This window comes from Rhinichthys klamathensis, unplaced genomic scaffold (genome assembly GCF_029890125.1).
Source record: "Rhinichthys klamathensis goyatoka isolate OS25496 unplaced genomic scaffold, OSU_Roscu_1.1 h1tg000616l_1, whole genome shotgun sequence".
Classification (NCBI taxonomy): Eukaryota; Metazoa; Chordata; class Actinopteri; order Cypriniformes; family Leuciscidae; genus Rhinichthys; species Rhinichthys klamathensis.
The window spans coordinates 176,185-201,394 of NW_026607068.1; positions in this window are offsets into that span (position 1 = coordinate 176,185).

Genomic DNA, 25,210 nt, shown 5'->3' on the forward strand with positions numbered 1-25,210 from the left:
CAACACATCATTAAAATAAAAAATTTAGTGATGTTACGTTCGACTACGAAGCTTCTGTCAAAAAATAACACATTTCAGCACTGAATGTGTCGTGGTCACCAGCTGTGTCACTAGTCAAGTTTGTTTTCAAAACGATCAAAAATGAACGGGCATTGAAAGTGAATGGGAGAGACTGAAAATAAGAGAAAAATGTAGTTTTCAGGAGCATGTTCATTATGTTCATGTACACATGTGCATGTGTGCTTGTAAACATCGAGCCCTTGGACCTGTGCATGTGTCGATACATGCATAAACACGGTACCCAAACACATACACACACACACACACACACACACATTAAAACACACAAACTATTTTGAGTATTACACACATTCTTTTTCACAGAGAGAAACTTGATCCTACCCATAACTGCATCTAATATCCATTCATCCATGTGACATTCACACCCACACACACACATGCAAACTGGTTTTAGTCTGCAGTGACCCCGTTTCAAAAGAATCTTTCATGTTCTTTGTTTCATCACAGTTTTCAGACACAATATTAAGACATTGTGTTTTGGGACTTTGATGTGTTAAACAGAAATGTACAAATAAAGATGTTATAGCGCAGACACATATAAATGCCTCAGAGCCTTGCTTGGCATTCATTTTGTAGCAGCACAATGGCGAAGAAGCTCTCTGTGCATGATGTTCTTCATCAGATCATTGATCGAGATTCTAGTGAGGAGGAGGCGATGCAGGATAGATCTCACAAGGATGGATCTCACTACCTTGCCTCATAGGCAGGGATGAAGACCGGGACAAAGTTCCATCTTTCGACCAGAATGTGACCGTAGCATCAGCTGGGCCCTCATCATCAGACGACTGCTGCTCTTCAGTTGTTTCAAGGTCTCTAGCATCTGGTGCCTTCTTCTTCTGATACTTCTTCTAATGCTCCTTCACTGCAAGATTCATCCTGCATCACCGCACTTGAGATGAATAATTATATCAAGTAAACACCATTCGTGGACTGAAATATTCTTGAAAAAGATTGTGGTGATTGACAGGAGCTGTAAAGAGGTCAGGACAAACGGTGTGGTGTAAACAGTGTTTTACAGCACAGGACAGCTGGTGAGCACAGAGAAGAATCTGATGCACAGTGATCCATTATAGCTTCCTGGAGCTCAGTGCTTCGCTCAAGGGCAGAATGGGAACAGAATCACATTATGACCTTAGAGAATGTTTGGTATCACTTTGAGACTAATTAGGTGTCTCATCAAACCTATAAATCCAGAGATAGTCGTTGTTCCCTAATTTCCGCACCTTGTACTGAATTTGCTTACGGTTCCCATTTCTTGTAATACAAGCCATTTGCTTTATTGGTAAAGGTCGTTTTTTTACCCATGGATGTACATTTGCATCAGCTGAATGATCCTGGGTGAAAAAATACAGTTTTTATTCTTTGATTTGAGCTGAAGTAACATTTATATCTGTTGTCAGGCAAGTGATTTGAAAACGCTATTGATTCTGAAGGTTCACATCACATTGCCTTATGATCGAGTGTGACTTGACATAAAAAGCACTAATCGATTCCTCAGAGGAAGGGAAACACTCAAGCTGAAAACAGTCTACAGCGGCATTCAGAGACAAGAGTCATGTCAATATATAAAACAGAATAAACTGGTTGCTGTGGTTGCCAGAATAATTCTGTTTAAAAAAAACATATTTACAAAACAACCTGTACATTTTACAATTTAAAACTGTAATTTACAACAAAATAAAAAATGAAACCTGTAAATCTAACAGCCTTTTCTGCTGAATTAGCAAGGCCACAATGCTACTAAAATCTATTATGTACTATTTACATAAACGGACATCCACCATAATAACAGGAGGTCAACAGAAAACCACATGATGAATCAAAGTTCATCACAACTTTTCCACAAGCTGAGGTAAATATATAGAGGCTGCACACATGTCGACTCATGCATACAAACACAAAACACCATCATCATGTGACTGAAACATTCATTAAACAACATAAGATATAACATCAAACATAAAACCTAATGCAGAACATAAAACCCTAATGTAGTACACTGATAAGAAAAGTACACGGAGAAACTAAGAAACCTAATTATTACATTTAAAAACTAGTGCTGTCAATGTTAACGCGTTGCGCATGCGATACATTTTTGTCCAGTTTAACGCGATAAAATATTTAACGCAATTAACGCTGCATCCGTTTTTTCTGCAAACCTTTGGCTAGTGTTACATTATATGATCACGCTGTTGATCACGCAAACGCTTTTAAAGAGCGACAAGACAAAAGAGAACGCGCTGTCTGTGAATGTCTTGTACACACGCACACGGCGCACCAGAATCGATTCTCTTTCGCGCTTGAACGAACAGCAACACGCACATTTATACCAAAATGTCAGTTTTGGCGAGTATCCTCATAAGAGCAGTCTTAAAGGGTTAGTTTACCCAAAAATGAAAATGATGTCATTAATGACTCACTTATAAGCAGCGTGCTTCAGAGGTGAGTGGTGATGACATGCAGGTGGAAACGATTAGAACTCCGGAGATGATGGGCGGGACCAGCTGCGCTGAGTTGCGACTGATTGGGTGTGTCGTTGTTGATTGAATCCGTGACACTTATGACATTATTTGGAGATTATTGAAAGGCTGTGAAGGTATAGCCAAAGAGTAAAACACAGGAATAACAGGATACTGAAGACTTTAATGAACTCTGAGAATTAACAAAGCAACTACACATAAACATTTAGGGGGCTTTCACACTGGCAGTTTAGTTCGGAACGGGGCACGGTTCGCATGAAAAATCGCTAATGTCATTGGGACCCGGGTGCGCACTGGGGTACCGAAACCGAGACTACCTGGAGGAGGTGGTCTGAGTTCGGTTGCTCCCGAACCCTCCCGCGGTTCGCGTGAATGTGAAAGCAGCACGGACTCGGGTGCGCACTTGTTCAGGAAGTAAAGTGACCTGCGCATGCGTTTTAGCTTATTGTGATGTATTCAGTTAAATAAAACACTTGAAAGGGATGATAGTGTTGATGATTTACCTTGGATACAAGCGAGTGTCAGCCTGCAGTGTATTTGTGCATTGCGCGTGAAATCAGGGCACCAAATTTGGAAATCCACTGTCTCCTCAAAAGAGTCCGTTTGCAAGCAGCAGAAGGCCACCTTATGTGACACACGCACAGTAAACCTGTATTGTTCACTCAACTGCGCATAATAGCAGCGGATTAATAAAAAACACAATATTGACCCACGTTCTGTTTTCTATCATGCGCCGTGCGCAAACGCACCAGGGTTCGATAGAATCAAGTCGAGTGTGAAACCAGACCAACACTGCGGGGGGGCGCCGGGAACAAACACGCTCGGGCTCGGACCGCAGCAAACGAGCCCAGTGTAAAAGCCCCCTAACACATAACAACATTAACAGAAGACTAAGGGCTTATACACAAGGATCTAAAAAACAACACGTAGAACAGGTGTGTAACTTGATTAGCAACCAAGGCAACTAACAATGAATGAGAACACGTGCAAAACAGGAACGGGGAAAACCAAACTAAAACACAAATGAACTAAAAGACCTGAACATGACTTATTACATCCCCCCTCCCATAAAGTCCAGACGAGGAGTCAGAGACAGAAGGAAACTGGGAGGAGCCAGCAGATGGAAACCCCATGGCGGAGATGATGGAGGAAGGAGCCAGGGGAAGATTATGGAGGGAGGAGAAAGCTGACGAATTGGACCACAGCCAGGACAAAGGGTCAAGGCAGAACCGATGGTGGGAGAAGCCAAAGTGGAGTCAAAGATCCGACCACCAGCAATGGAGACGACAAAATTGGACAACACCATAGGTCCTGGAGGCCAATGCGGGCCGAGGTGGAGCCAGGGTACTGGAGGACTGAGCCATAACCGATTGGACCGAGGACCGAGGTGGAGCCGGAGGGAAGGCGGAGCCACATGGAGTCGAAGGGGTGGAGGGACGAGGCGCAGCTGATGGCCTGGAGGTCCGTGGTGCAGGCAAAACGACAACTAACCAAGGCAGAGCCAGAGGAACAAGAGAGCCGTAAGGATGACGGTCCCAGGTGGAGCCGAGGGAGGAGCCAAAGTGGAGCCGACTGGTCGACAGGCCAAGGTGGAGTGACAGGATTGGTGGCCCGAGGCGGAGCCAGGGGATCCACTTGCCAAAACAGCGCTGGAGATCGGAAATCCAGAGGCAGATCTACGGAGCAGAGTGGAGCAAAGAGAAGAGGAGCCGAGGAACTGAAGGGAACCAGCGGAGGCGGGGCCAGAGAACTGGCTGTCTTTGGTAGAGGAGATGGGAGAATGAGGCTGGGCGGGTCAAGCGAAGATGCAGGAGACTTGGCGCTGGGCGGGACAAGTGGGGATGGGAAATTTCAGGGAAAATCCTTTTCCAAAACCTCAAAACAATTAATAGAGGCCTGATGCAGTTCACCCTCCATGCCTCCTTACTCCACTAACACGCCCTCTGGGACGGCCGTTGGTGCTGGCTCACGGACCAGGTCAGACTCAGTAGGCTTCAGCTCTGGGTCTGTGGGGGGCTCTGGCTTGAAGTCCGTAGGTGGTGTTGCTGATGGCAGGCTGGGAACTGGTTCTAGGTCAGCAGTGTGCGCGACGACAACAATGGGTATAAATGTTCCAGGCATGGAAGAATGGCTTTTTGCCATGTTGCCATGTAGGTTTTTTTTTTATTCTGGCAGCTTAGTTGGTTATAATAGTTCACTATTAATTTTACTGTGGCATCGTCCAGAAAGGAGTGCTGTTCCAACACTAAGGGCGCTGTCACACTTGGTTCGATTGCCTGTTCTGAACCCGAGTTCGATTGCTCCCCCTGCCCCCGATGGACTGTGTTCATATTATATTAGGCTATTTGTATCCGAACCGTGGTACGCTTGCGTCATCAAGCTGCAGCTGGCGCGTAATCGTGTTGCTTGGTTACCGGCGCCGCTATGAATGAAAAGTCGTCAAAATGGATAGAATTGCTCGCTTCACATTTGTTCTTCTTTTTTTTAACCTTTGGTTTTGTTTTCAAAGAAAAGAAACAGAAACACACTTGCGTCTGTCTGCCGCAAAAGTACTAAAATCGTTCCAAAGACAGCTGGCTGTCCGCCGAAGACAATTTTTGCGGAGGCAAGCATAAATCATCTCTCTGCTTGCAGTGCGTCAATCCCGCTTTTCGTCAAGGTAAGTGTAGCCTACACACACACGCGCGCGCTGAGACTGTCCTGTCGACCACATTATACATTATACGTCATCAATAGCGGTTCACTTCCGCGATTTGGTACAAGTGCATTCATATCAGCAGCGAACCGTACTGGGGTTCACATGAACCGTACCCCAGAACACCCTTTTTAAGCGGACTCGAGTATGGTTCGCGGGTGCGCACCCGAGTTCGGAAGACAGCGTTCACATCATCCAAACGAACCGAACTCTGACGTCATTCGAACCCGGGTGCGCTCCAAAACTGCTAGGGCCCTATCTTGCACCCGGCGCAAATGACTTTGTACACTGACGCATGTATCATTCCTATTTTGCACCTGCGCAAAGCGGACTTTTCCCTCCACAGACACACGTCGGTTAACTAAGAAATACACTTGCGCTCCCCGGGGCGGTTCAGCGCAAAGAGGAGGCGTGTTCCGGCGCATACTTTCCCTCATGCTATTTTGCTGTTCTATAAAACAATTGCGCCACTGACCAGAAAAAAACCTAGTCTAAAGTCAGTGGCGCGTTGCGCGTTGTTCATTATGCTATTTTAAGGGCGCATGCTTGACCATAATCAATGTAGCGTGTGCACAACGCGCATACACTTGGATTCTCTCATCTAAGCAGTAGTTTTCATTTTTGCAAATCATACATTCTTACGAACGATAGATAGATAGATAGACAATTTATTATAAAAGCATACATGTAGCTTACACATTTACCCAAATTATCATACGCCTGTTTAACAGAAGTTAATTTGGGTGGGTTTCTCCATCCCCAATGTCACTTCTCTGTGCTTTACGGCCCTGACGAGAACGTCGGTCTCCTCGGCTGTGAACCGCTCCTGACGCGCGCCTGGCAAATCCGCCGTTATAATAGGAATCCGCTTTAGAACAAGCGCGCCTGCTCTTAAAGGGAATGTGAGATGATGCTCTGATTGGTTTATTTCTCGTTACGCCCAAACCACACCTATGAATAATGAAACTACTTCAGACCAACCCCTTTTAGATTTGCGCCTGGCGCAAGAGACATTTATCCCGCCGGTAAAATAGCAACAGCGCCGGGATCCGCCCACAAAGTTACTTGCGCTTTGCGCTTTGACACTCGCGTTTCAGATCGTTAAAATAGGGCCCATGGTGTGAAAGCGCCCTAAGAATAAGTCAACAAAGAAATTCCTTCCTGGGCAAGAGCAATAAATGTGCTTCTGTATCCGTTTTGTTGTTTGTTGTTCTGTGAAACTACTATGACAACGCCATTGTCGTGTAAATGAACTGCCAAAACTCATACAAAGTTTTCAGTTTTAAGTGGAAAATGGTGTTGTGAAAACAGCCCCTTTATCTCAAACCTTCGGGGTGTAAGCCCATCTAGATCGGTCCAAAGGCAGCATCCGATAGAACGGGTGAAGGTCTCTGCGTGTTACTGTCTTTCTGTGTGGCAAAGTAATTTAATTCCATTTAAGCTTTTATCTGACTCCATTTTATCACAACCTCGAATTTAGGTTAGATTGCCATTTGGTTATTGGTCAATTTTATAATAGTTTAGCAATACATTTGATTGTTCTATTTAACTCTTTACTTATATTTTACCCGTTCATTAGATATGTCGCTCAGAGGTCCTCACGCCTTGTTTAACGTGGGTCTCACGATCACAAGCTCGACAGCTTCGGTCACCAAACAGAGGTAATTGCTATATACCTAAGATCGGTTACGCTTACACAATCAAAGATACTTTGGTATAGCCCCCGTGATTGCATACACATGAAATTAAAGTAGTGTTTACTTCAGTAGAGGTAGGCTATGGCCACTACTACAGATATACACTCACCGGCCACTTTATTAGGTACACCTGTCCAACTGCTCGTTAACACTTAATTTCTAAGCAGCCAATCACATGGCGGCAACTCAGTGCATTTAGGCATGTAGACATGGTCAAGACAATCTCCTGCAGTTCAAACCGAGCATCAGTATGGGGAAGAAAGTTGATTTGAGTGACTTTGAACGTGGCATGATTGTTGGTGCCAGAAGGGCTGGTCTGAGTATTTCAGAAACTGCTAATCTACTGGGATTTTCACGCACAACCATCTCTAGGGTTTACAGAGAATGGTCCGAAAAAGAAAAAACATCCAGTGAGCGGCAGTTCTGTGGGCGGAAATGCCTTGTTGATGCCAGAGGTCAGAGGAGAATGGGCCAGACTGGTTCGAGCTGATAGAAGGGCAACAGTGACTGAAATAACCACTCGTTACAACCGAGGTATGCAGCAAAGCATTTGTGAAGCCACAACACGCACAACCTTGAGGCGGATGGGCTACAACAGCAGAAGACTCCACCGGGTACCACTCATCTCCACTACAAATAGGAAAAAGAGGCTACAATTTGCAAGAGCTCACCAAAATTGAACAGTTGAAGACTGGAAAAATGTTGCCTGGTCTGATGAGTCTCGATTTCTGTTGAGACATTCAGATGTTAGAGTCAGAATTTGGCGTAAACAGAATGAGAACATGGAACCATCATGCCTTGTTACCACTGTGCAGGCTGGTGGTGGTGGTGTAATGGTGTGGGGGATGTTTTCCTGGCACACTTTAGGCCCCTTAGTGCCAATTGGGCATCGTGTAAATGCCACGGCCTACCTGAGCATTGTTTCTGACCATGTCCATCCCTTTATGGCCACCATGTACCCATCCTCTGATGGCTACTTCCACCGTCACAAAGCTCTAATCATTTCAAATTGGTTTCTTGAACCTGACAATGAGTTCACTGTACTAAAATGGCCTCCACAGTCACCAGATCTCAACCCAATAGAGCATCTTTGGGATGTGGTGGAACGGGAGATTCGCATCATGGATGTGCAGCCGACAAATCTGCGGCAACTGTGTGATGCCATCATGTCAATATGGACCAAACTCCCTGAGGAATGCTTCCAGCACCTTGTTGAATCTATGCCACGAAGAATTGAGGCAGTTCTGAAGGCAAAAGGGGGTCCAACCCGTTACTAGCATGGGGTACCTAATAAAGTGGCCGGTGAGTGTAAGTCAACCAACTTTACTTGTCTTATAATAGCTTTGGATTGGCCATGCCGTGGTTTCCCACGTACACTTATCTTAAGTAACATTAAATTAAAACAAAGGTAAAACACAGTATTTAGGTTGGTCAAGCTGCACTTTTGCTGCCCTAAATGGAAATTCACTTCTTGTCTTTGCAAAACACTTGAATTAGTGCCAAATATCAGTCGTCACTAATCTGACGTAAAACTTGCGGTAACATACGAATCCGTTTAATCTACTTGGGAAAACAATTTCAGAGTCAGCCGGAATAAAATCAAATGTAACAATATATTATGCCGGGAAAATTTATAATGCCGGGTAAATGTATCATGCCAATTTCATAATCAGTTTAAAGATAATAAATACAAAACATATAAAATACTCAGATCATATCCTAAATACTAAGACCAAGGCAGAAACCTCTTTTCAAATGTAAACATGAGTTCACAGTGGGAATTTGCATTAATCACCATCCCAGACTTACTGGGGACAGAAGTTGATTTACATGGGGGCACACACACAGCAGTTAACAAGATATCTCTAAACTCTCCACACCTTATTACCTTTTTGGTTTACTTCTGTGGGAATGAGACCTTTGTACCAGTCGCACTGAGACATTTCATATGATACCAAACATGTATAATACTGTATGGTAATTGTTCATATTAACCCATATTGTTACAAGACAGAAGGGACAGACACAAGGATGCAGGTAATGGAATGTTTATTAGAACAACCCGGTGAAAGATCGGTAGTGCAGGTGAAGGAACGAGGGTGTGTAGAGATCCAGACGATGAAACTTGAATGACACAGTTAGTATACTTGCAGATGTAGACTGGATGAAGATTCACTGGAATAGCGGAAACTCTGGAGAATTAACTGGAGACGAGGAACAACGAAGGAGACGAGGAGATAATACAAGGAGACTGGTAAGTAGATTTAGAAGTCCTTGAGGTAAGCACAGTGTTAGCGTCTTGATGCAAACGATACCGGACAAAGACTGAGAGTGAGAGTGAGGCTTAAATGCCGGAGGTGATTGCAGTACTGGTGATGTGCAGGTGTGTAATCAGTACTCAGGAGAAGGAGTGCGCTGTGATCGTGTGAGGGTGGAGCCTGGCGTGGTTGTGACACATATAGATTTTTGGGTGAAATTCAGGTAGGGATGGGTGAAGGAAATGATGTGTAAATTGGGAGGTGATCAACTCAAGTGTGATCGTGTCTCGAATGGGGATGGTAATATAGCAAGAGAGTTCAAATGTTAATTTCCTTTGTTTTCTCAGAGAGTAGCCCTCTCTTCCAGTTCTTCCAGTTTCTCCAGTCTTACAAGGGAACCATCCGAACAGAGTCTGCTGGCAAAACGAGAACGCGACAGAGCTCGTAATAAAACAAGAATCAACATTGGCTTGGGTTTTTCGGAGATGGCGAGAACTGAGGGATTTGAAATAACGTAAAAGCGACGTGGAGATGGTGTTCTTATTACTGAACATGTGAGTAAGGTATTTTATTAAACAGATAAATTGCCGTAGCTCTCTAACAGAGTTCATTGTAAAGCATTATCTATTGTGAAGGGTCATTTCATTATTCGTTTTAATAAAAACACCAAACATATGGAATTTCTTGTAAGCTCAGGTTGTCGCTTTAAGATGCATCAGGATAATGTATGGATAATGGATAGTGTTTTCATAATCTTTCATTTCTGAAAAGTCTTCATCTGCTTCCTTTTCAGCTGACATCACAAATTATGAAACTCATAAAAGAGTGTGCGAAGGAAATTGAATGTGCAGTCAATGTTTGTCTTTCCTCGTTCAGAAAACAGCTTTGGCAGTGTTCCTGCAAACATTCCTCCTGCCATTGGATTCGCTTATGAAATACTAATTCAGCTTTTAGTTAAAGTCAGCAAGGATGATGTGGGTTTCCCATTACTCAGAGCTTTAATATTCTCAAATCTGATTTCATTTCTGAAAGCATTCTTCACGTGTTCTTTTTTCTGTCTGTTAGATAGTTCTCCTCCATCTTCATAGCCCTATTTTCTAATAGACTGCTGCTATTCTTATATAGTAGCTGTCTGTCTCAAGATGGTGTCATTTGTCAACTTAAGCCCTGGAATGGAGACTCTGCACTTCAGTATTTTGTTGTTGTTCTGGTGTTAATGTGCGTCTAAGACAATTGACAAGAAATTGGTGCATAAGAAACTGGGTATTGTCTTCTAAATCGAAGAAGTCCAGATGCACTGGTACGCTCGAAAAACCGCAAGATCATGACAATGAGAGAAGATGGAAGAGCAAGAGATTTGACTCTGGCACCCTTTGCCTCCTGGTGTTGGTGTCCTTCCAAACGGCAGAAGAATTATTCATGGAAATGTTCATCCACATTCCTCAGATACAGCAGTGTTACCTGAGGCACATAAACGCATTCTCATTATTTTGACAGGCTATTTGTGACATAAAATCAATAAAGATGCATAGTCATACTGACATGATTCTTGCATGATCACATTCAGTTCAAATTCATAAGAGTGAAGCGGCCAAAGGATATCTGAAGTAAGCGTTGGGATCATTCTCTTGCTTATGGACTGCATGATCAAACCTTATTAAAAAGTAGTTTGACAGAATAATAAAGTCAATACCATCCACTGGTAGTCATCATCTGCAGCAGAGCAGAAGTGTGGACGAAATTATTTATTCATGTGGAGGTCGATAAATTATTGATGCGGGTGGTATTAATGGATTTCAAGTTGTCATTCCATTTCAAGAAGTTATTCAGTCGTAACATGTACTTATGTGTGCGGACACATGCAGTCATAGACCTGTGTAGGTCATAAAGTTATACATGCTATAAAAAGTGTAGCAGTTCAGCTATTTTGCTTGGTTGTAACTGATTACATTTCCTAAAATGTAGTACTTGTAATTAGATTGTTATACATTTTAGAATACTCATAATCAGACTACAGTTACTTTTTTACTGATTACATGATTACATACTACATACTACTCACACAATGGCAGTACATCTTTCATCTTTCACTACTATTTCATGTTTTAAATTTTTCTTTCGATAAAGATATATCACTTATATACGTTCAGAAAGTCTTCTAGTTTTGTGAAATTGGACACACAGACCAGCCACTTGTCTATAATTAATTATTATTTGAATTATCACTCAGTCATTTGATCAAAAAGTCATTTGACCATTTATTGCTGTCTTTGGAAAGCATTTTTTCTTTCAAGCACATTTTTTATTATTTTCAAATTGTTTATTTTTATGATTTAATTAATAGCAAAGAAGGGAATATATTTTCTTTCTCTTTGTATTTTTATATCATTATGGTACAATATTATTCTTGTGATGCCGACCCAGAAACGTTTGAGTAATGATCCATTTGCAGCTTTATTTGAGCACACAGAGGGGTAAAACAAGCAGAGATGGGTAACAAAGTGACAGTCAATTAACATAGGGAGAATCCAGCAAATGATAGAAAAAAACAGGTGATGGTCAGGGCAGGCAGCGAACAATCAGTAATCCAGATAAACAAGCCAGAGTCGGTAGGCAGACAGCAAACAATCAGTAATCCAGGCAGACAGTACAAAGTCAGTAGGCAGGCGGCAAACAACAGTCCAAGACCAACAAACCAGAGTATGAAAACAATAGAAAAGATCAGAATTGTCAACTGAGGCAAGAACAAGACTTTATGTACTCAAAGTTCCTCCTCCCCTCCCGACAGTTTTGAGCAGGGAAACGTGAAAAGTGGGAGAGATACTATAATTAGCGGGTAGTTCAAGGTGATAGGATACAGGTGTAATTTGTCTGAGTATCGTAAAAGGACCCACATACCTGGGACTCAGTTTTTGACCCACTGGCCTGGTTCGTACTCTGGGTTGGGGCGCCGATGAAGATATGCTTTTTCCTTCTGTCGGCTTGCAGTTCTTAATAGGTGAACGTGTGCTTGATTCCACACTGCCTCACTGCATCTCTAGTTGTTGGCGGCAGATACTTCTGAGGGTTCTCAATTGAAAACCCAGCACACACACTGGAATGGCGTGAGGCCAGTGGATAATTTCTGCAGGTAATTTTGTGTGTATCGAGCCCATGGTAGATATCGACTCCAATCTGATTGATTGCTTAGGCAGTAGGTCCTAAGGAAATATGTGATCTCCTGATTTAATCGTTCTGTTTGGCCGTTAGATTGGGGGTGGTATCCAAAGGTAAGGCTGATGTTTACGTTCAGCAAACAGAAGAAAGCTGTCCACAACCGGCTGGTGAATTGTGTCCCTCTGTCTGAAACGATATCATCTGGTAATCCATAGAATCGAAAGACAGAATGGAAGAGTTGTTCAGCCGTCTCCAGTGCTGGAGCTTCGGTAGCGGAATCTCTCGGCATGCCTAAGGTCTTGCTGTGTTCTCAGATGAAGGGAGGAGGGTGAGCCTGGGTGATAAGTGATTGTGAACTGGAATCTAGTGAAGAACAGTGCCCATCTAGCTTGCTTGTGATTGAGCCTTTTAGCTGAGCGAAGATACTCAAGATTCCTGTGATCAGTTAGCACTAGAAATGGATATCAGGCTCCCTTAAACCAATGCCGCCATTCCTCAAATGCTACTTCATGACCAGTCGCTCCCGGTCCTCCCGTGCCGTGACTTTGTGACAGCATCGCCCCTATGCCTGTGTTTGATGTGTCAACCTCTCACACAAAAGGAAGACTGGGGTAAGGGTGGTGCAGTATGGGAACAGAGGTAAATCATAACTTGAGATCTTGGAATGCCTGGGTGGCTGCGGACCATCTGAGCCTGAGCCTTTTAGCATGGAAGTGATGGGTGCTGCGATAAAGCTAAAATCCCTGATGAATCGGCAATAGAAGTTGGCAAACCCCAAAAATCTCTGTAATTCCCTCATTGTGGTGGGTAACGGCCAGTTCACAACAGCTTTGACCTTGTTATCATCCATAGGCACCCCCTCTAAACTGATAATGTAGCCCAGGAATGCTACTGATGACTGGTGGAATTCACACTTTCTGCATAAAATTGATTGTAGAAGAAGCATTGTAGAACTGCTCTGACATGGGACATGGATATCATTGAAATATACAATTACCCAACGGTTGAGCATGTTACAGAACACATCGTTGATGAATGTCTGGAAAACTGATGGACTATTAACTAGTCTGAAAGGCATGACCATGTACTCGTATTGTCCGGTGCTTGGAAGTCTAGGGGGTTTGCGAAAACGAATGAGATTGTCAACTCGAATTGTCAAGTCCTTCCCTCGTCCCGGCATGTAAGTTCAGATTGGAGCTCAGAGTTCAGCATTTTGCAGAAGAGCAGCTCAAGTTTGTCATCCACCTATGTTGTTTGGGCAGCCAGGGTACAGAATGTGAGGGCATGATCTGCAGCGGTAGATTTTCCGTATCAAAGAGCAAGCAGTTGACAGGATGTTCAAATACTTTGTGGAATCAGGAAAAAAAGGGGGGAAGGTCTCTCTCTGGTCCATACTGCCTTGGCCCAATCCAATGCCCTACCGGTGGGCAAAGAGCAAACAAACAAAACTTTACTGTTGTCTGTGAGGTATAGTGCAGGTTGATGGCCCAGAAACATTGAGCACTGCATAAAAAAACGGCATTTAGTCGGATTACTGTCATATTTCTCAGGGAAAGAGAGCCGGGGTTGGCAGTAATGGTAGTTGCCGGGGGTGACAATGGGAGTTGACACTTGTGCCGATTCCGTGAGGGTAGTCAAATGGTTGAGTTGTTGTTTATGTTTAGCCAAATTTGTCACCTGGGAAGATAATTCAGTAGAAAGCTGTTGGAAAGCCGCTGGATCAGTTGTTGGTGGAGCCTTTTGTGATGCAGACTCAGAAACGTTGTCAAATAACATAGGAAGAATTCAGCAAATGATGGGAAAAAAACAGGCGATGGTCAGGGCAGGCAGCGAACAATTAGTAATCCAGATAAACAGAACAAAGTCAGTAGGCAGGCAGCAAACAATTGTACAACAGGAAAACAACAGTCCAAGATCAGCAAACCAGGAGTATCAAAACAATAGAAACTCTCAGAATTGTCAGAATTGTTCAATCTCTTAAAATGTAAGCGAGTGTAAATGTCAGCATTATCATATAGGTCTAAAGACTTAAAGTCTGTCAGGTAAAACAAGAGCTTATTGATGCAGTTCAGTTAGTCTGCTATTTTATTCTATTATAACCTTTACTCCTGATTGGAGGCTTCCGTTAATATTAATTTATACATAGCGTTACACTTCAACTAAGTTTAATGGTGCAACGAAAAAATATTTAGTACTGTGTAAGTTGTAACTTAGTGCCCATTTATGTCAAAACTAAGCTAAGCCGGCCCCAGGTGCTGAGTAATCAGGCCAGGAGAGGGATTGTGGGAATTGTAGTGAAAAGTATAAGTCAATATTCAGGAGAGGGAGCCCTTCGGTGGCCGACAGAGGGAGCTTCAGAGTTCACATGTGTAACATTTCTATTCAATTGAATGTGATAAACAAGTTAGGTCAAAAGTAATCTAAAAGTAATCAAAAAGTAGTCTGATTATATTGCCTAAAATGTGTAATGTAATGGACTACTGTAACTCATTTTTTTGTCATGTAATTTGAAATCAGTAACTGACTACAATTTATAATCTACTCAGCACTGTATATATAGATACACTGTAAAAAAATAATTAATTGTTAAAAAAAACTGTTAATTGTTAATAGTAAGTTCCCTTAAAATATATCTAATAAAAATGTCAGCATTAAAAACTTTTCATTCATTCATTCATTCATTCATTCATTCATTCATTCATTCAAAAATGTAAAATTTTTGGAAGTGGAAAAGAAAAAAAAACTTAAATTGGCCTTTCCAAGAATTCCCTGTGTAACTTCACATTTGATGTTTTTTATAATAATTTATAATAATAGTTTCTTTTTTTCTTATCAGTTATGTGGTTTTATGTTGCATATTATGTTGTTGAATGAATGAATGAAGGAATGGATGAGGCATTTGTAGCGCCCCCAACAGTTGTTTATGGGGGAAAGCTAACCTGTGTTCTTTTAATTCTAATTTGTTAATTTACTTTTAATTTGAATTCTTCAAATTCTAATATTATTTTAATAAGGGCAAATGATTAATCAGTGCTGTTGCTCTCAAATGAACCCACAATGATAAAATGGAAATGGAAATGAAATAACAATAGCAACAACAATTGAAACGAATGACCACGCTTTTTACTGAATATAAAATAAAATGATAACACAAAAATATGAATTGGCAAACAATCAAAAGATGATTGACAGTGTAATTCCTAAACTAGCCGGCAAAAATATCCCCAAACCAAAAATACCACAGTTCTCGTTGCAGGCCTGAATCGACGCTCGGGTTCGTTGTAGCCTAAAACTCGTGGCTGCTTCACTCCGTGGAGCAAAATCAAATCAAATGAATGAGCTCACCACATGTGTGTTGCGCAACAGCACCGTCCCCGCCGATCACTCGTGTTGTCTCGGTCCCGGTGCGACTCTCTCGATGGCGATGCAATCGAATGTCCCAGACTGTAGCTCCGTCTGTTTAGTCAACAAACAGGCAGTCTCTCGTCACCGCCGATCACTCACTAGCCGTCAGCAGCTCGCGTCAAACTTCCAACTGTCCTTAAACAAACTGAATTGAGCTCTTCGTCAAAGCACTGTTCATCGTTGAGATATCAACCGATAGTTTATCAGGATTAGTCACCCTAATCTACCAGATGTTACCAGATAAATATGTTATTCACATATTACGGTCTCTACTCCTCGTGCTCTCTGTACACTGTCCTCTTCCTTGTCTGACGTCATTCCTCTCTTCTTCGGCAATCGCACAACACAGCCAATGAGCATAATGTAACTTTCACTTTATAAAATAAAGTAAACATCTTACATGTAAAATAAAGGTAACAATGTAAATTTCTTTTTACAGAACTGGAAAAATGTACAATATGAAAATAAACAAATTTAACAACCCTCTGACCCAGGTCTGATTTATTATATTACCCATTTTTCCCCGGGTTACACCCTCCCCCTCTTAAACTGGCCGGATGTCCTCATTCGGACCCGTTTACACAGCAAGCAGATGCACATCATTCGGTTTTACCAATTTTAATGACCAGGCCTCTATGAATGATAGTTAGTGGTTCATCTCTAGATTTACCCGGTTCATCATAAGTAAGCTTTTGCACTGGTTTTATCAGTCTTTTAGACCGTATATCAGGTTCCCTAGACAATTTACTGACTGGCTTAGTTGTCAATACTGGGTCTTCATCAACCACTACTGTCATTTCAGGATCTTCATTCTGACTTTCACAAGTGCTCTGAACCAAACATTCCTCCTGCCCAGAAGTCTCATCAGCAGATAACCTAATGCCAGAAGAATCGTGCTCCTGTGGAGTGACCACCTTTTCTCTGTTCATCACAGATCTAATCTGATCTAACCCTCTACGAATCACTTCTCTACGATGAGCCTCATTTCTCTTTGGAGTGAAATAATCAGAGTCAGAAGAATAATCAGAAAAATCAGTCTCCTCTGGACCCCCGTTCTCATTCTCTAGAGACATTCTCTCCCTCTTTTGACGAACCTTAGATCTAGTCACACGTCTTGCAGGAAAATCAGGTTCAACATCAGTTGTAGGGACCCTGACCAGATCTCCTATGGACAGGAGATGATCTCGGTGAATGGTCTTAATTCCACTTTTACCATCCTCACGTTTGATTCTGTACACTGGCACATGAGACAACCTCTCCATCACAATATAAGGCTCAGGAGCCCACTTGCTTTCCAGCTTGTGTTTCCCCCTTAGTCCTAAATTTCGTAGCAACACTCTATCACCCACCTCAAGTGTCTGAAAAGAAACTCGTCGATCATACAATCTCTTGTTTCTTTGATGTCTCTTGTTTGCCACCTCCTCTGCAAGCCGGTGTGCATCTCTCAGATTTTCTCTCAACTTTTCCACATATTGAGAGTGGTTAACCTCCTCCACGTCAGACATGATCCCAAAACACAAATCAACAGGAAGTTTAGCCTCCCTACCAAACATCAAATAATAGGGTGAATACCCAGTGGCATCACATTTAGTGCTATTGTAGGCATGCACTAAATGAACAATGTGCTCACTCCAGCGACGTTTTTTCTCTCGACTGAGAGTCCCGAGCATGGTCAGTAAGGTTCTATTAAACCTTTCGGGTTGCGGGTCACCCTGTGGGTGATAGGGGGTAGTTCTAGACTTACGGATTCCCATCAGATTCAGCAACTCCCGGATCAAACGACTTTCAAAGTCTCTACCCTGATCAGAATGGACCCTGGCAGGTAACCCATAATGAACAAAGTATTTGTCAACAAGAACTCTCGCGACCTCAAGAGCTTTCTGGCTCTTGGTAGGGAAAGCCTGAGCATATCTTGTGAAATGGTCTGTGACAATTAAAACATTACTGAATCCTTTCGAGTCAGACTCCATTGAGAGGAAATCCATGCACACCAGATCCATGGGGCCATTGCTAATGATCTGGTGTAATGGAGCAGCTTTCTTCGGCAGAGACTTATGGATGACACACTTCCCACAGTTCTTTATATATTCTTCGACCTCTTCTGACATCTTAGGCCAAAAGAATCGGTTTCTGATCATGTCTAGAGTTCGGTCTACTCCGAAGTGTCCGAAATCATCGTGCACTGCTCTAAGCACCACGCTATGAAATTCACTTGGAAGAACCAACTGCAAGTCATTCTCACCAGACGATCTCTGTCTCATACGGTAGAGTATTCCATCTTTCAATGTCAGCTTACTCATCTCCCGCTTCATGATAGACAACTTCCCATTACTTTCAAGATCTCCAGGCCATTTCCCTTGTTTCACTGCCTGAATAGTTGGTCCTACTATTCCATCATCAGCTTGTGCATGTTTAATGTCCTGTTTCGTCAATCGTTCTAAGGCTGTCAACTCCAGACAAGTTGGGAATGCATAGAGATCAGGGATGCAATCTGGAGATGCTCCCAACAAATCTACATACCGAGGGGAACTGAACCCTGAAACTACATCAACTCTCCGACAAGCAGATTTCACGCTTGACTCAGGTATGGTAACCCATTCGGATTCTTCTTCTTCGGGCATACATCTAGAAAGAAGGTCTGCATCCACGTTGAATTTGCCAGGACGGTATTGTATATCAAAATCGTAAGCAGACAACGCAGCAAGCCATCTGTGACCAACTGCACTGAGCTTGGCTGTCGATAAGATATAGGTAAGGGGATTGTTATCCGTACGAACGGTAAAATTGGCCCCATAAAGGTACTCATGGAACTTATCAACAACCGCCCATTTCAGAGACAAAAACTCCAATTGATGTATAGGGTAATTTTTCTCTGATGGCTTGAGTTTTCTGCTGGCAAACGCAACCGGTCTCATTCCTTCAGGATACTCCTGATACAAGACTGCACCAAGTCCCTTTTGACTTGCGTCAACATGTAAGGTGTATGGCTTTTGTGGGTCGGCGAATGCAAGAACCGGGGTATGCGTAAGACGATTAATAATTTGGCCAAAAGCGTCTGTACAAGACTGATCCCATCTCTCCCCAAATGGTTCAGAATCTTTGAGATACGATTTATGCTCAGTCTTGGCACATTTGCCACTCTTGTGTGTCGGTGCGTATCCTTTAGTGAGGTCGGTCAAAGGCCTCACTATCGCAGAATAGTTAGCGATAAATCGGCGATAATAGCCACAAAAGCCCAAGAAGGACTGCAATGCTTTCAAATTAGTAGGAATGGGCCATTTCGCAACCGCCTCAATCTTGGATGGATCCGGAGAAACACCGTCGGCCGACACAATATGTCCCAAGTACTTTACCTGCGTCTGACATATCTGACACTTATCTGGTGAGAGCTTCAACCCCACCTCTCCAAGGCGATCAAGCACTCTGAGCAATCGCTCTTCATGCTCCTCGAGCGATCGGCCAAAGACAATTAAGTCATCTAGATAAACGAGTACTTGCAACAAATTCATATCACCGACGGCTCTCTCCATTACCCGTTGAAAAGTTGCCGGAGCTCCAGTTACCCCCTGCGGCATCCTCTCAAATTGGAAGAACCCAACTGGACAGATGAAGGCAGTCTTTTCTTTGTCTTCCTCTGTCATAGCTATTTGATAATAGCCGCTCCTGAGATCAAGCACCGAAAACCACCTACTACCAGACAGGGCATTTAAGGCATCCTCTATACAAGGAGTAGTGTACTGATCGGGCACAGTACGACTATTCAACAGCCTATAGTCTATGCACATTCTAATAGATCCATTTTTCTTTCTCACGATCACTATAGGAGATGCATAGGGACTTCTCGACTCCTTAATGATCCCTGCTCGTAGCATTCCTTGAAGGTGCTTTCTAACGTCCTCAATATCAGCGGGAGCCAGCCTACGAGAACGTTCCCTAAAAGGACGAGGATCAGACAGACGGATATGATGTTCAACACCTTTAGCTAACCCAACGTCCCACTCATGCGTGGAAAACACATGAGCATGGTTGGCTAACTTCTGCCTAAGCCTAATTTTCCACTCTTCAGGTACCGGGGAATCTCCAAAATCAATCAAATTCGGATCAAATACAGCTTCGTCCGAAGGGGATAACGTACAAACGGAGTCTGCCAGATACACATGTCCAATCACTGTTCCTGTCCGAATGGAAGCTTGTGCAGTGGACTCATTCTTAATCAGAACCCGGAAACTTTCACAGTCCACTACTTGCCCTGGCACAACCATAGGCTGAAGAAATACCCCACCAGGTAAAGGAGACTCAATGGAAGAATCCACCATCAGTATTTCTTTATCAACCTTTTGGTTTAGCTCAAGTTTGCACACCACTTCTGCTTCCATTTTAGGATCTATAATCAGTGAATCAGATCCTTTCCAAACTACACACCCGACATCCTGTTCGTCATTCACATCAGCCTGTACATGATTAGCTGGGACGGCATTATCCTCTGGATTCCCAACCTTAATGCCCAATGTCTGTGCAAGATTGACACCTCTCTCATGACATTGCTGCACTAAACGCCTGACATGACTAGCATTCGTCCCCAAAATTATTGGAGATTGGTCTGCACTCTTTATGCTTGGACAAATCAAAGCAAGAACAGTCACAGTTTGGCTACTGCCTACCACTTCCTCAGGGTATTCCAGGTCTATCACCACATAACCCCGATAAGGATAACTGACATCCGACTCACTCAAACCCCATAAGGCTAGACCTGACACCGGTTGTATCGGAATTTCTGATAAGTGTTCCTTATACCACTGTTCAAAAATAATGGTTACCTGGGAACCACTATCAAGCAATGCCTTGCAGGGGTATCCGTTAACCTTCAAAGGAATCAGGCTAGGGGGACCCACTAACCCTTCTGGTATAACAGCAGAATTCTCTGTTCTTACCAAACTCCTCTTCACGGAGTAGTCAACTTTTGCATTGGCATCACCACCTGTCTGCTGCTGACTCCTACTGATTTTCAAAAAGTGAATCAATCTGGTAATCACTTTGCTCGGGTTTTCTGGGTTTGGACACCTACTGGCAAAATGGCCATTTTCCCCACACCGATAGCAGAACTGCTCCTCTGAGGGGTTTTGTGGTTGTCGTCTCTTGGATGACACTTCAACTTTTGAAACTGTGACATCAGGTTCAATCTCTTTGTTGCTAACTTTCTGTTGTAACCTTTTCACTTGTTTCTTCAGGGCTATCAGTTCAGCATCCAGAGGGGTCGGACCATGTGTGCTCGTTTCAGGCTTTTTTTCGACACACTCCTGTACTTTATATATGGGTTTTCTTACCACCGAGGCAACCATAGTCTTAAGCTCTTTCACCTCAGCCTTTAGACTCTGAATCTCAGCTTGTTTCACATCCACTTCCTGTTTAGCTTGAACACACTGTACGGAGGGATTAACCTTTTCCCTTGAAGCCTCATATTCCTCCTCAGACCTTATCTCCTTCAGCAATTGGAGGAAAGTAGGTGGTTTATCTCTTCTCTCTCTCAAACGAAGATTTACCAGCATAAGGTCAGAAGCAGTAGCTCCTCTCAGCACTTGCTCTAGCCTGGCTCTGTCCATGTAGGTGACGGAAATACCTCCTTGCTGCACAACTTTAACTAACGCCTGTTCCAACCGCTGCAGGAACTCAGATAATTTCTCAGTTGGCTGCTGTCGCATCATGCGAAACGCAAAATATAAGTCTTCGCCAGACTCTGCAGTACCAAAAGCATTTTCAAGGGCTTCTAAGCACTTTGCCGCACTCACCTCAGGATCAGTGACTCTTGCAGACTTGACTATTTCGAGAGCTGGCCCTTTAATACTCTCCATTAGTCTGCGTCTTTTCTCTTTGTCTGCACATTCACTTTCCTCAACCATCAACTGAGCTTGCTCTAACCAGTTATCAAACTGCTCTTCTCCACATGGCGTTGGCAACACACCAGAAAAGAGACGAAGACGGCGATAGCTACCCGTGTCAAGCGACGGCTTTGTAGTCTTTTCCAACAAATTACCTACTATCTGCAGAACATCCGTAGTGCTGGTAGTCGGTTCAGCGCATGGAAAAAAATCACGAAGATCTTCAACTGTCTTTCCTTCTGCTTGTAACAAACTCAACAGTTTGCGACTGAACTCATCAACAGCGGCAGGGGCTTCACCAATTATAACAAGAGGCCAAGCCTCTCCACCATCCATAGGCGAAATCTCCTGTGGGACATTTTCAGCTTTCAACTGTTCTTTACACTCACACAAAGCCATTATCATGTTATGTTTAACACTAAATGTCCTTCCTCGCACACGAACGCGGCCTAGACATTTCACTGTATGCAGTGTATCCTCAATCTGAGCAATTTCAACATGCTCAGGAACCATCACCATAAGCGAGTGAGCTTCATCTAGACCCTCACCACGACACCATCCTTTCAGCTCAGCTACTAACTCTGATCTGTCAGCCATTTTACTGTTGCTATTGCCACGCACAACACTTGAAGCAGCTGACCAAAAGCCCTTATCCCAGCGGTGCCTCCATTTTATGTAGCGCCCCCAACAGTTGTTTATGGGGGAAAGCTAACCTGTGTTCTTTTAATTCTAATTTGTTAATTTACTTTTAATTTGAATTCTTCAAATTCTAATATTATTTTAATAAGGGCAAATGATTAATCAGTGCTGTTGCTCTCAAATGAACCCGCAATGATAAAATGGAAATGGAAATGAAATAACAATAGCAACAACAATTGAAACGAATGACCACGCTTTTTACTGAATATAAAATAAAATGATAACACAAAAATATGAATTGGCAAACAATCAAAAGATGATTGACAGTGTAATTCCTAAACTAGCCGGCAAAAATATCCCCAAACCAAAAATACCACAGTTCTCGTTGCAGGCCTGAATCGACGCTCGGGTTCGTTGTAGCCTAAAACTCGTGGCTGCTTCACTCCGTGGAGCAAAATCAAATCAAATGAATGAGCTCACCACATGTGTGTTGCGCAACAGCACCGTCCCCGCCGATCACTCGTGTTGTCTCGGTCCCGGTGCGACTCTCTCGATGGCGATGCAATCGAATGTCCCAGACTGTAGCTCCGTCTGTTTAGTCAACAAACAGGCAGTCTCTCGTCACCGCCGATCACTCACTAGCCGTCAGCAGCTCGCGTCAAACTTCCAACTGTCCTTAAACAAACTGAATTGAGCTCTTCGTCAAAGCACTGTTCATCGTTGAGATATCAACCGATAGTTTATCAGGATTAGTCACCCTAATCTACCAGATGTTACCAGATAAATATGTTATTAACATATTACGGTCTCTACTCCTCGTGCTCTCTGTACACTGTCCTCTTCCTTGTCTGACGTCATTCCTCTCTTCTTCGGCAATCGCACAACACAGCCAATGAGCATAATGTAACTTTCACTTTATAAAATAAAGTAAACATCTTACATGTAAAATAAAGGTAACAATGTAAATTTCTTTTTACAGAACTGGAAAAATGTACAATATGAAAATAAACAAATTTAACAACCCTCTGACCCAGGTCTGATTTATTATATTACCCATTTTTCCCCGGGTTACACATTTATATAGCGTGTTTCATATACTGTACACCCAAAGCGCTTTACAGTCATGGCGGGGTCTCTCCTCAACCGTCACCAGTGTGCAGCATCCACTTGGATGATGCGACTGCAGCCACAGTACAACGGCGCCAGTGCGCTCACAACACACCAGCTATAGTGGAGAGAGGGGAGAGAGGAGAGAGAGTGATAGAGCCAATTGAGGCTTATTATGAGGCCATGATTGGCAAGGGCCATTGGAGGGAATGTGGCCAGGACACCGGGGTTACACCCCTACTCTTTACGAGAAGTGCCGTGTGATTTTTAATGATGAGTCAGGACCTCGGTTTAACGTCTCATCCGAAGGACGGATTGTTAAATTAATTAAATGTTTATTGCATTGTTTTAGTGTTATGTGGGTTGCTATGATGGTTGGTATATTAACATTAAATCAGGTCATGAAATATAAGAATTTATTTTTCCCATTCTTTTTTTCTTTTTTATTGTAAATTTAAGGTCAGTCTTTAAAACCTAAAATGCTACTTTATTTTTAAGGTAAAGTTCTCAACCATAGCTGCATTTTTTTAACCGTAAATTTTATGGATTTTTTTATACACTTCATGCATGATGTTGCATGACTAACACAGCCTTTGTTTACTTCAATCACAATAAAATGGCATTTCACATAAAATGGAATTGGAAATGGAAAAAGAGATGACTTGTGATAAAATAAACAAAAAGCCTGGGGGTTATTGCAACCCAAAATCCAACCTTGAAAACAAAAATTGTTTTCTGGCAAAGTACTGAAGGGGGTGGATTCTGGAATCCACTGCTGCTTCAATGTATATGCAATGAGTGATTATAATCAAGGTATTAATCAATATGTTTCCTTCTAAACATCACATAAATTGAATGACTTCTCTAGGCGTATGAGAGTTTACTTTGTTGTAGAAGTTACCAATGTGATTACTGAAATGTTCTTCTCTTATGTCTATATTTGATGTTAGGAATGCAGTAACAGTGCTTGCTCATTTAGCCCGGCTTCCAGAAATTAAATATGGACTCGTTTTGTGTTTGAGAAAGGTCTTCAACGTGTTAAAACATATAAGGGTCATTGAAGTCTATAGTTTAAGGGACCATTTCGTATTAAAGCTTTACTTTACTGTGTTATATTTAAGTGTCCTCTCCTTGAGAGAAAGAACGTAGTATCTTGATGTTTTGAGAGGACTCTCCTGTTTATAGTTAGAGCCTGGCCAATCCAACCTTGAAAAAGATGTGTGTCGGTGTGTGTGTGTGTTAGTCTTCTTAGCTACAGGTTAAGGAACAACTGCATTATTGGAGACTGACTGAGTTATTGTTCTGGACAGGCTGGTGCCCAGTAACCCAAATCTGCGACCTTGAAGGTCACGACGTGCCTAACTTCAGGGTCTGAGTGTCAGATGGGGAGATATGATACATTCTGATACATTCTCTGTATCAGTGCTGTAAATATTGTTTTTATTCAGCATTTAATGTTCATTGTACCAACATTAACCATGAATAAAGTTGAATAAACTCCATGAATAAACTCCATGTATACTTAAAATAAGCAAGTGTTCATTCGTGAGGGCCAGGAGGGGATGAAGTTTGCCTGTTTCTTTATAAATCACAGTAAGGATTTTTCTCCTTTACCTGATTAAACAAAAGAGTGTAACACAATCAATAACAATCTGTTTTAAAAAAAACGCTATTATGTTAAATGTTGGTGGTTGTTGTTCCCGTCAGCTCTATACTGTCCAAGGCAAATGAGTGCTCCCAGAAATCACACTCAATGCGGTTCTTGGAAAACAAGACCATCATCAGTTATTGTTGTTGATGCAGACCATGGCAATCA